General features: G+C 39.1%; 1 protein-coding gene across 3 annotated transcripts in view; it reads right to left on the bottom strand.

Moving 5' to 3' along the window:
- The window catches only part of LOC126868893 (semaphorin-1A-like), a 382771-nt gene that overhangs the window by 39201 nt on the left and 331203 nt on the right, over positions 1 to 12367 (bottom strand). The gene's annotated exons all lie outside the window — the stretch shown is intronic.

Below are 12367 nucleotides of genomic sequence, written 5' to 3'. Positions count from 1 at the left end.
GCGTGGAACAACAGCCGGGAACACGATTCAAGTACACAAATTTTCTTCGCCACCGTTGTGGTTATAGGTATTAAAGCGAAGAAAAGATGGAAAGCGAGCTCTTTGTGTCGGCGAGTGCTAACTAGATTGGCCTTCGGTGCAAAGGCTTCTTCCTCGTAGAAACTGTGAACTTGATTGGCTTTGTTATTGCTCGTGTTCCGTGGAAACTTAGCTACTGGCGTGATACACTGAGATTACCGATATATCAAACGCGACTGCACGAGATTCAACGTCAAAAATAATTCGCAACCACCGTTTCAGCGTGGTAGGTATCACCAAGGAAAGTAACGATCGCAAGTTACCACATATCACACAGATATGGGCAATCTTACGAGAAACTTGGGCAAACGCTTCAGTACTGGCACATAATACTCGTCAAAACAAGCAAAGAACAAAGCAAAATCCTAACAAACACGAGGAAAAAAATGATTGGTGTCGGCGTTAGAAGATGTTTGGTGTATAATGAATCGATTGCTTCCTTAAATGAGTCTATACAACGAATAGAAAACTGTAACCAAAATGCTAGGGATCTTCACAACGTGTGGGTGCTTCTCCGAGAAAACGTATCGACGTATGTGTTGAGATGAACGACCGTGATATCGAACACACATATACTGTAAAGATAAAGTGTTTAACGTCGTTAACGTCGTAACTCAGGAGCTAGTATTTTTTGAAGCTACGCTTATTGACACTCTTTTTCTTCTTTTGACGAATAATTATGCATACGCTCGTAAAGTGTTTCTCCAACCTTTTTCCGTTCCATTCTGCATATTATTTCCACTCTGCATATTATTGAAACAACGTATCGATGCCAAGTACGTACGTACATTTCTTTAATAGCCTTTAACACTTTAACTGCTACGTTGGCCATATATGACCGGCCACGGTTTCTCCTGTGACGCCATGGTCATTGGTGAACGGAGCGCTTGAACTTCTTACAATTGTAAAAACTATATGAAAATTGACAGTTAGGGTATTTTGAATATAACCGACAAATAGAAGATACTTTGAAATAAAAAGTGGCCCATTGAACAATTAAACATTTTTATTAGAACATCGATAAAAAAAAATGACAACAAATCTTGCATTTAACGGTGCACTGTGTTAAAACACTTTAAACATAAATGTGGCTCATCGATACAATCTGGACAATAGGTGGTCACCTTTTTGGTCCGATTCTTATCAATTTTTGATCCTAACTGTGTGACATTTTTTTTATAACACTCTGCAAAATTTTCCTGCCAGGTACGCTTGTCCTTCTTTCTTCTGCATTTCGTGTCGCAATTTTTGTCGAATAAGTATATTTTACGGTTCCGGTGAATGGAACTGTGTAAGGTGCATTACGAGTGCCATACTAAAATCTGATGCCTTGATCTTTGTTTTTGTTGCTTGTTTAGAGAGTATCATCGCGTTTGAAATTGATGTATTTAACAATAACTCTAAAGCTAATTTTATATATCACTTGAGGTTTCTTCTATGTTGTGTGGAATATGCTATCATTTGATCTGATAAATCTACAGCACATTTTCCTCTGTTGTAATCTACCACTACCACTGGTTTATCACAAGCATAATTTTCTTTGCGGATCTCTATCATTTCATCCCAATATCTTCTACACGTTTCAACAATATATTCTGCACGTTTTGCTTACAATAAAATAACGAATGCGAATGGTTTATTGAAATAAACGAAGCCTTGTTATAATATATCGCTATCAACTGTTAGCAAGGCGCCACGGTGGTCACCCGTAAGATAAACGGTCCATTCGAGAAGAATGTTGTCTTACATCGTCAATTTATTATTATTTTGCCATTATATGCTTTGAATAATAAAAATACTCCCGTGGCGAAACATGTGATTTTGACGTGGCAGTCAAAGTGTTAACATCAAGCGGTACTATAGCACAGGTATTTTTTCAGAACATTCCGTGATGTAACGTCGGTATAATATTTATGTACATACGACTAAATAGCAGCAAGCTCTGGTAAACGCTAAAGCACTTTCTCTGAACGTGTCTTATCAATCTTTCAGCACGAATCTGTACAGAACCATCGAACGGAGTAACGAAGAAGAAAACAAAGTGCTGTTGTTGCCGCGCGACAGACGCTCCAGGATCAAGTGGATTCGACAAGGTCGACGAATTTACTTGAAAGCAGGATAGAGCGGCTGACAACAAGATCTGTCCCTAGTGAACTCACGTAGGTGACCAATTTTCTCGCCGTGTCATAGAAACTGTGGTCGTGGAATCCCGCAAGAAGCCGCGGCTTTCCTGTGCATCAGAGTACACCGATGGAACCATACCCTACGCCGATGTACGAGCCAACGTTTGCACGAAAAGAGAAAGAGAAAGAGAGACAGAGAGAGAGAGAGAGAGAGAGAGAGAGAGAGAGAGGGGAGCGAGGAAGCATTTTACCTGATACTCTCGCGAACCAAGAGATCTACCAAGGCCATGCACCCTCCTCCCGCTTCTCGCGAGCCTTCCATATTTCACGTTCAAAAAGCACGATGGGATTTGAGGCTGGCCAACGTATGCGCGCGATAAGTGTATATAGTGGCGGACTGGTCATATATAACCGGGCAAAGTAGACGTTAGACTTAGGGGATGAACGTGCCCGTTGCAGGCTACAAATCTACGCTGAGCCCAGCAACGCCGAAGCTCGCGAATACTGTACCGTCGTCGTCCTGGTAATACCCAGCGACTGAAGGAAGCTTTCTACTACGTGCCGGCTTCTTTGTGCCGCGCTGTCGACATTATTAGCCCGCCCGACCGACGTCGCTTCATCGCAGACCGTGCGATCGCTATGTTCCAAGGAACGTGTAGCTTCGCGTTCGGTTTATCGATTTCGATTACAATTCGGATTTTATGTATACATTTGCTGCACACTGGGCTGCCTGGATATGACGACGTCGTAAAACTGCTATGCACGCTAGTGGCCGGAATTTTGAAACAAAAAATGTCGCGTTACGAGCTCTTTGGGCGGCTACTCGAGCGAGAGACACGGACGCGGGCTTTCTGTTTCAAATATCTTGGATTTATGATTTTGAGTAAACAGTACAGGCTGAATGGCATATGTAACGCGTTACAAGCTGATTTGTTTCATTTGGAATTATTCAAGATAGCGAAAGGAACCGATCGAAAATCTGAAATGTCTGAGGGTGAGATGTAGACGAAGAGTTCGGATTGAACCTAAAATAATTGAAAAATGCCTGCAATTATATCGATCGAACATTGTTTGCCATCGATTGGTCAGTTTTATGGGAGAAGAAAGCGGTTGAGTTTTCAGCTAATGTTATCTTGTTTAACGAGGTCGGCCGCGTGTCTCACAGGGACACGCCTGAATTGCAAATTTATGCATGTTCGTGTTTGACACGTCCGATACGTTAGCTGTCCATGGTTCTTTCGTTATAGTTGACAAGCTGCAGGATTTATTTCATGCTAGCCTATCTTGAATGATGTGTTATGCTGTTGCAGCTTTGAAGTGCTCAACGATGAATGAAAAATGTTTGCGTTGGGATTTCTAGTTGGTTGATTAAATCCTTCAGCCGGCAATACATAGTTCAGCTTCGTTTATTACTTTAGCATATTTATCGCAAAGATCTAAACCTATCTCTACAAAAATATCGCAAAATTGTCTAAAAAAATACAGGACTTGTCATAGTGCTATTTATTTCACGTGGAAAAAACGTTTTTTCTCTCGTTAAAACAAAAATATTTATCAGAGTTTCACCATACGTTTCGTGCACTTTTGTTCGTCAAATTTAGAAAGCTAGAATTTTCATCGTGCTGTTTTAGTCATTGTCTTTCGCCAGGCGTTTAAAAGAATCGCTCACGATATTGTCTATGCTAGCGATTTTAGTTTGAATTCACATTCTACCACAGAAATAGACCATTTGCTGCGACTAAATTATACGCGATAGTAATATCTTGCTACGTGCTTTCTGGCGTTATAAGCTTTATACGACAAGTATCATTTTCCAGATACGCTTTCCGCTAAAAGCAAATATCCGACCACATAGCGTCTAATGAGCATTCTCATTATTTTTTTTTGTAAAGCCAATTTTTATAATATCCAATGTTTGGTAGAAGCGGGACACAGCGATGCACGTATCATGTTTCGTTTAATGAATTTCACACGTTTTAATAAGATGACTTTTATAAAATAATATCCAAGTAAATATTACCGATGTTCTCCGAAGAATATATTTTGCTACTACCGATCGAATATTTGGTCATGAACAGGAACTTGTTAAGCTCGCTAACTAATTAATTTCGATCGAATCGTTTCGAAGATTAATCGAAATTAATTGGATACCTCGACGAGCAAAAGCTCATGGCTCCGAATTGTTTCAAAACCACTCTGGAATTTTCTTTGTCCGCGACGAAATTCACTTTCAGAAGCTTTATTACGGTAATACTGTTCGATTCGATGAGCACTGGCTTCAATCAATTAGAGGCGTTAAAGAGTCAGACGTACTTTGCCTTGAAATTATTAACACGACACACGAATTATTATTTTTCAACACGAAGCATCGAATTTCTCGTGTTGACGCAAGCTTTTGAGGGATTAATTAAGAATTTTTTCCTAATTGGTAGGCGAATCGGTTATTAGAAATTAATTGGACGGTTCGATGCAGAGGGTGCAAAAATGTTTCTTGTTAATTAATTCTAAACCATCTTCTACACATGGAGTTGGTTCGTTCTGCAAGGCGATTAATTTTCAGAAAACTTATTTCGCTTTATCTGGAAGAAAAATTGTTTGCTTTTTTCTTCTTTTCTTTTTTAATCAATTTTAGAGCAGCTTCTGTACTTAGAACAAAGTTATACTATATACGGATATTAGAATTAATTCATAATAGGAGATTTCAATCAAAATTATTTCATAAGAATTCAATCTTTTACTTTATATTAGACTTCTCCGTCAAATTGTAATTCAAGATTGATAAAAATTTAGTCCATTCTCAGTAATAGAATTCAATTAAAAAGGATCATCGGCTTTTAATAGAAATTCCTGTTTTATAATACGAAACTTTTTGACAGCACAGTATAAATTACCTGATCTTATTGAATGATTTACTGTTATAACTGTATTAACATATAAAGTACAGCGTATCACAGAAAATTAATCGAAATCAATACGTGTTAATTCGAAATCGACAAGAAGTTTTCTGACTAATCTTCGTGGCGAATATATCCCTGAATTGGCCCAATTGGTCGTATAATAACGCGTAATTAAAATGCAGCAGCAGATCGCAGCTAATTACGAATGCAATTCGCGTATCGACGCAGTTAATTTTGGACCCAGCGAAGGAACCATCGACACCACGAAATCAGGATAAATGCGAAAATTAACTAAAAAGAAAGTCGAAGGAAATTGGTATCGCACCGTCATTGAGATTAGTTTGAAGGAAAATTGTATTACCAAATAGCAATTTTTAAGGAAAATTCTATTTGCGATGTATGCACTTTGTTTACTATTGTCTTCAATTTATTCTTTTCCTTTCGTCCGTATGCATAGTTCAAATAGTTTAATTCTATTCATAGACGTCGCTACATCGATGAATTTACGTTTAAACCTACGAGTTACTTTGTAATTTTAGCACCTCAGTGCGACGTTCATAGAACGCGCTTTGAAACAGGAAGTATATGACGTAATTTGAAATTTGACAATTATCTTAAAACGGTGCTAAAACGAAATGACTTCACCACTCAAACGAAATTGATACAAAATTTAATCGTCAGCTTTTCGTTTCTTTCGTGGGAAAAACTCGAACGTGGATTCGCTGTAAAGAAGATCGCGATACCAGCGTGGCCAGAAGCTTAACTTTTAATTACTGACCGTTTCATTTCCGAAATTATGCTGATAAAAACCATTTGAGCGGTTGCCAAGAGGAAAAAACGAGGATAGCAGAAAAATAGCCTAACGATCGTTTAAAATGCACGTGTCCAATAACGTTGAAGATGCTTCAGAAAGGAAGGTTGAATTGGTCGATAAGAAAGATACGATTGCGAGTAAAAATGACAAGATCGTTAACCTAAGAAACGTTTTATTTTTTCTTCTGTTAGAAGCTTATGAGATCGTGAATCGACAGTTCGATATTTGTACTTTTTACACGCGGTAACTTTGATTGATTTAACGTTCAACCGGCATTTCTTTGTTCCCTGGTTTTTGTTTAAACATCGGGAAACTCCTGATCAAGATGACGTCTTCGCTCGAATTGAACGCAGCGGATGATCGTTCTTTTTCACATGGAAAAATGCATTGCCATTTGAAAGAGTATCTGAAAGAAAGTCGTTTCAGACGGTTCTTTTTGATGTATGTCTCTGCCATACAATACGAATCGCGATGAGAAAGAGATACTTTTATTTAACTTGCAGCAGTATGATAATAAACGTCTTTCTGTAATAAACTTTTAATGATAACAATAATAATAATAATCGCTTTTATATACGCAAACCTTTTTGTAGCACCGTAATGATAACGATTCTCTCTTTTTACGTTTTATTTTGTACGCTAACTCTTTTCACTTACGTTTATCAGATTAATTAACGTGTCTCTTAATTGCACGTACTATTTTCGCCGTAGCTATCGTGGCCTTTTGTATTCAGCTTGTACAGGCTACAAATTATATCTACCCTTGAATCTGGAGAAAACCCATCGCAGGATCATCAGGTGAAAACACACAGAGGCAGAAAGTTAAGGACTCGTAGTGTAGAGGGGACGAACTCGGCGCGAATTACCTTGCTTTTGGTGCAAGTTCGCGAAAATGCGAATCGCCAGTTCGATAACAAGCGAATGTTCGTGCTGAATTAAGCTGTGTGGTACACGCGCGTTATTTGTGTCACTATTATTAGAGCGGTATGTGGACATTGCACTTGGAGCGGCCGGAACGGCAACAGCCACGTTGATTCGGCTTTGTTAACGACTAACGACTAAGGTCCGGCCTCCGCTTTATTCCGCCATATAAATTTTACGCCCGTGTATTAACTCGGGTTTGCCATAATAACGCGACAGAATGATTTACGCTGATAAACGCCGACTTCGTATCGTAGTTTCCCTAAACTGGACTAAGTAGAACGTCGACTAAATTGAATCACGCGTTGAAATCGTGTTCCGAGCTTGCCGCTTCTACATCAACTTCCCTCGTTAACTTCCCAAATACTCTGATTAATCATACCTCTTCGAACGGTTAAAAAATATGTAACCTGACCATAAAGTTTAAGTCGAACGATCGTCTACGATGCAACGACATCCATCGATTGGCAAACGAAAGTCAGTCGCAGTTTATTAGCTCGACGCGTTGTATTAACAGACTATGACTGTTATGTATCAAGAACATCGATCCGTTGTTCGGTAGTATCGTGTCACTGTTTTTCACTTTTCTGTCCTTCCTCTTTGTTGCTCGGCACAAGGGAGCAATGGAATGGCAAACAGAAGGGTTCAGATCGATGAGGATCAACGATAGCTCCTCCCTGGATCCATCAGACTTACAAGGCTAAACCTTAAATACACGTTGCACGCTTGGATTCGTAATACCTAAGACAAGGTTTCCTTATCCATCCTAGTTGCTTCAGTCCTCATCTGACGCTGGTATTACGCATATTACACGTGTCTCGACTATTCACGAAGCTCGATGCCGCGACGGCGTCGTGGCTGGTTAGGGATGATAGTAATTATGTTTTCAACATCATGCGCATCTACGTAGGTATTTTCTCCTTCAACATAATTATACGACATACCGTGGAAAACTTTTAATTGCTGTAACGAATAGCGAAAGAGCCTGTTAAGTAGGCGTAATTATTACTTTGTTTCGGACAATGACGTAAGAATTGTCTTTCGATTTATCAATTTTGACGTAGTCTGTATAAATAGTAGCAACAATATCGGTAATTCTGGATCCGTAATTTTGCAAATAATTTACGCGATTGTTTCGGTTTGTATCATCGCGTAGCCAATTGAGAACAAGCCGTTGTTGCTTTGATCGTTGCAAATTATTATTAATCGTAGACGCGTATCATATTTTATTACCACTGACCCGTTCACTGCGGTATTTTATCTCAGTTACTAGAACGTTAATTACGTTTATCGACATGCTACAAAAAATGAAGAAAGACATTTTAACATTGAAGAAAGACAGTTTACAATTTTGTAAGTATTTTCCGCTGTTTCACGTTTGACGAGACACTCGAATGCGGAACGACGGCGAGGAAATTTCGAAATATTTTAAAAGGACCAAAGCAGTTCGAGAATCGCAAATAACAAGTTACAGAATCGGAAATTTCGAATTAATTAAATCTAACTGAATAGAAGTTTCAGAGAAAAAATATCTAGGCTAAAGTACGATCTATTGCGCGTTCAGAAAATACAAAAAAAGAAAAAAGAAAAAAAAATGGAAAAAATACAGACGAAAGAGAAAAGAAATAAAAACTCGGGGGAAAACGATGGAAAAAGCTTTCTGAATTCCTTTTTAGAGTTTTAAACTCTTGACTATCGTAGGAAATAATAAATTTAAACGAATCGATTCGCGTATTAAAAGGTACAAATTAGAAATACGATAACACGACGAACATCTCGCGTCTGTTACTCGCGATAATCATTGTGTAAGTACTTTGTCCGCAATATATACACTCCTTATGGCATTATCGTTCGTACATATATGCCGTACAGGCGTCATAAATAGTCATTATTCAAGCTACGTATTTATACGTCGAGCTCATTGCTCGTTCTAATAAACGAGAGAGGCAACAGGCGTGTCGCGAGATTTCGAGGATTTGCAGAAATCGTATTACGACTTCTAAATCTTTGCTCTGCTCTGATAAAATGTCTAATAACGATTAAATAAGTCTTAACGACGTACATATCTCGATACGAAGGCAGCCGAGTTTTCTAATTAAACATAATTACTGTATTTACTAACGAGCGGAAAGGCACAAGTTACTCTTCTTGAAATTATATATTTCTCAATTAGTTCACATTTTGAAATCCTCGCGACGGAAATCTTTCCTTAAATAGATTTTAATATACTATGTTGAAATACTTTAAGCGTTACCACGTTATTCTGCAACTCGACCGAATGAAACTCGCATTCTGACTTCATCACCCATTCACCAACTTCCTTCAACTTCATTCAACGAAACAACCTACCTCGTTCCATTCCTTAACTTCTTTCCTAGCCTCCGAAGAAATTTATTAATCTAGCAGGCATATCCCGCATTATCCGCAATATGAAAATCCAAGGAACGTTACGTTCAACGAATTTCCCGTGTGCAACCTAGCGCGAACGATTTAGCATGCTCGTAACCGGCTTCGTTATAAAATTAGCCATTTTCGGGTACACGCGGCCACGTAGTAAAAAGCAAGCTGTTGGCCGCAACCTGCACGATAAATCTACACGTCCATGAAATATGGATAACCAATCTCGCGGGCGACGAAAGGCGCGGGCTTGTTAGATTTTATACTTCGCTGTCACTGGTTACGGCACACACAGGACATAGTACATACACGTGTACACAAGCTGTGTTACACACTGATCGCATTGACCGTGACAAACACGTTGCTAGTTCGCGTGGAATTTCTTCTTTCGACACGGGATGAAACGTGATTTCCAAGGATAACGTTGTCGCGGTCGAAGGTTAATTAAACTTCCTGAATACGGAGCTCGTCATCGAAGCGCACGGGAATCAGGCCAAACCCGACAGGCGAAAGTTCTTCCGTCTAGACAACGAAAACCGTAAGTAGCTCGCTTCTATTCGATCCCTTGATCGATCTTCGATCGCCGATTGTTGGATTTTCATATTCCAGTAATATACGTTGTTTCGGTATCGACCAATTAATGATAATAATGAAACAAATAACGAGATAGGAGAAATAAGTTTCTACGAAATACGAACACATCCTGTAAAATGAATAAAAACGTTCCACATCCGTGCAGAACGTACGCTTGTTACAAGACTTTCTCACAACTTTTTAGCCATAAAACTCACGTACTTTTCTCTCCAATCTTTCTCAACATCGATAGAAACATCGAACGTAATGCCAAACGATTAATTACGAGTTTCTTGGCCATAAAATCGTAACACAGACTTCCTCAATTTTCCGTATCGTGAAGGGATGTTGTCGCACGGTAGCTGTCATCGGATAACGAATTATGAATGAATGATTTGTTAAGTAAATTCATTGCGAATAGTCTTCGTTAACCGAACACGCCCATGTTCATAAACTATAGGCTTTCGCAGGAAAGGAACGTTTGATAGAGATATTTACGACCATAGTTCATTTACTCATACATTTATATACTCGTATATTTTGTCTTGCTTCCAGATACTCTACGTTACCACTGAAATGTACACATACATCTTCCATTTCTCTCTCTCTCTCTCTCTCTCTTTCTCTCTCCTTCACACTCTTTCTATTTTACGTATTTTTTTTTTTTTTTGCACATAGAAAATATCGACGTACGATAATGATAAATTGGTCGGACTAACAGTTGCAACGAGACGTTTCGAGATTTTTAGCAGAGCAAAACGGTTTTGAATTCTAAGTACACAAGACAAAGTGGAGAAAAATGACACCTCTGACAGTTTGGAGAAGTATAACGCATTGGACGACTGGGGCTAGGAAAAAGTTTGATTCGTCGTGGATTAGTTGATTAAAAACTAGCCGGCGATGTTTCGATTAATACTTGAGCGTGTATATCGCAATTATGATCAAGGAAGAAGCTCGAAAGAAACGGAAACGGAATTCCCTCGTTTATTTAGAACACGTCAGACGGTCGGTTCACCGAGTATCATTTATTTCCAACTCCATAAAACTTTCTCGACGGGGAAAATTCAATCGATTTGGAGCAGCAACTCGGTTCGAGAGCTCTTTCGAGTCACGCTTTTTGTTTAAAAATCGCTGGAACTTCGACCGGGCGATGATGCTACTCCGAGCTCTCAGTCAGAATGCACAAGGGCGTATATTTTACTTCGTTTTAAACAAACGGAATTCGTTTGAAAAATTCTCGACGTTCCAAGGGGAATCATATTTTCAAACTTCCTCTCTCGAGTTTTCATACTTGATAGTAAAACGACGTACAAAGTGGAAAACGTTTATGTTACAGAATTAAAAGATACTTGTAAATCAGACGCTCGAACAATGCCTCGATCAGCGTATAACCAAATATTGTTAGCGAGTTTCGTGATTTAATAAACTTTAGCAATACAAATTAAGTAAAACCTTCCTAATAAAACGCTAATAAACAGTATTTAAAGCACCTTCTTCTAATTCCCTACGTAACTTCTTTCCTAACATCAAACCTCTTGCAATCTCTCCAAATTAGCTCCAACTACTTCGTTCTACGAAAGACCAACTTTGCTCCTTTCGTTTTCTCTTTTTCTTGGTCACTGGCAAGAGACTCTCTTTAAAATCTGCAAACCATTCTTTTGATACTTGCGAAGAAAACATAAAAGTACCATCGAGTTGAACAAGGAGAGTTTACAAAACAGTGATACTACTCGAGCAATCACTCCAAATATCTCAGCGCTGGTTCTTTCCAACAAACGAAAATAACTATCACGAGAACCGTTGGTTGTTTTCAGCGGATCGGAATGTTAGCGTTAATTCTCAAGGAAAAATTGAACCGCGGACTTGGCCACAGCCGCGATTAGATTCCAGATTCGAACGAACTGAACGGACGCGGCGCGTTGTCTTGCAGAGGCGGAGCACGAGGGTGGAAAGCGAGCAATCGTTCCGGTAAATAAGCTTCTGCGGTTTGCTGGATTTCATGGTGGATTCTCGTCTACGAAATACAACCGTTCGTTCCGGCAGAATGCACGTTGCGATGCTACGATCGAACGGATCCCTGTAGAGTCTCTTAAATTTCTCCTAGAGCGGATGTTCGCGGCTCTGGTAGGAAAAATCATGCAGTTTGTAAAGCAAAGTTTAAAAAAAGTCTGATTATCGATTTTGACATTAGGAGCGACAGGGGTGAGAGACAGAGATTGCATACTGTACGGACAAATTCTTTCGTTACCAAAGGTAATTATAGTCATCCGAGTGTTAGTCGTATATTATCCATCGATACCTGACATATTCGCTTTTCTACAGTACAGTTTATTGAGATATGTATAATTTTGTGCGCTAGACTAGATTGGCCGCGTAGTAGTGACATACGTATGTAAATGTGAGTGTGTGGAAGTATGTGTATGCGCGACGTTTTGGAAAACAGACGAATGTAACTGTTCCGTTGGCAGTGTGGTATGGAAGATGGTAAGACAAAGAGAGTGCTGAGACGCGTGCAAATGTATATCGACGAGAATCCAATAAATCGTTCATTAAATAAATCTAAA

The sequence above is a fragment of the Bombus huntii genome, chromosome 8 (assembly GCF_024542735.1).
Source record: "Bombus huntii isolate Logan2020A chromosome 8, iyBomHunt1.1, whole genome shotgun sequence".
NCBI lineage: Eukaryota > Metazoa > Arthropoda > Insecta > Hymenoptera > Apidae > Bombus > Bombus huntii.
The sequence above is the reverse complement of the archived record's forward strand: the minus strand, read 5'-3'. Positions and strand labels throughout refer to the sequence as shown.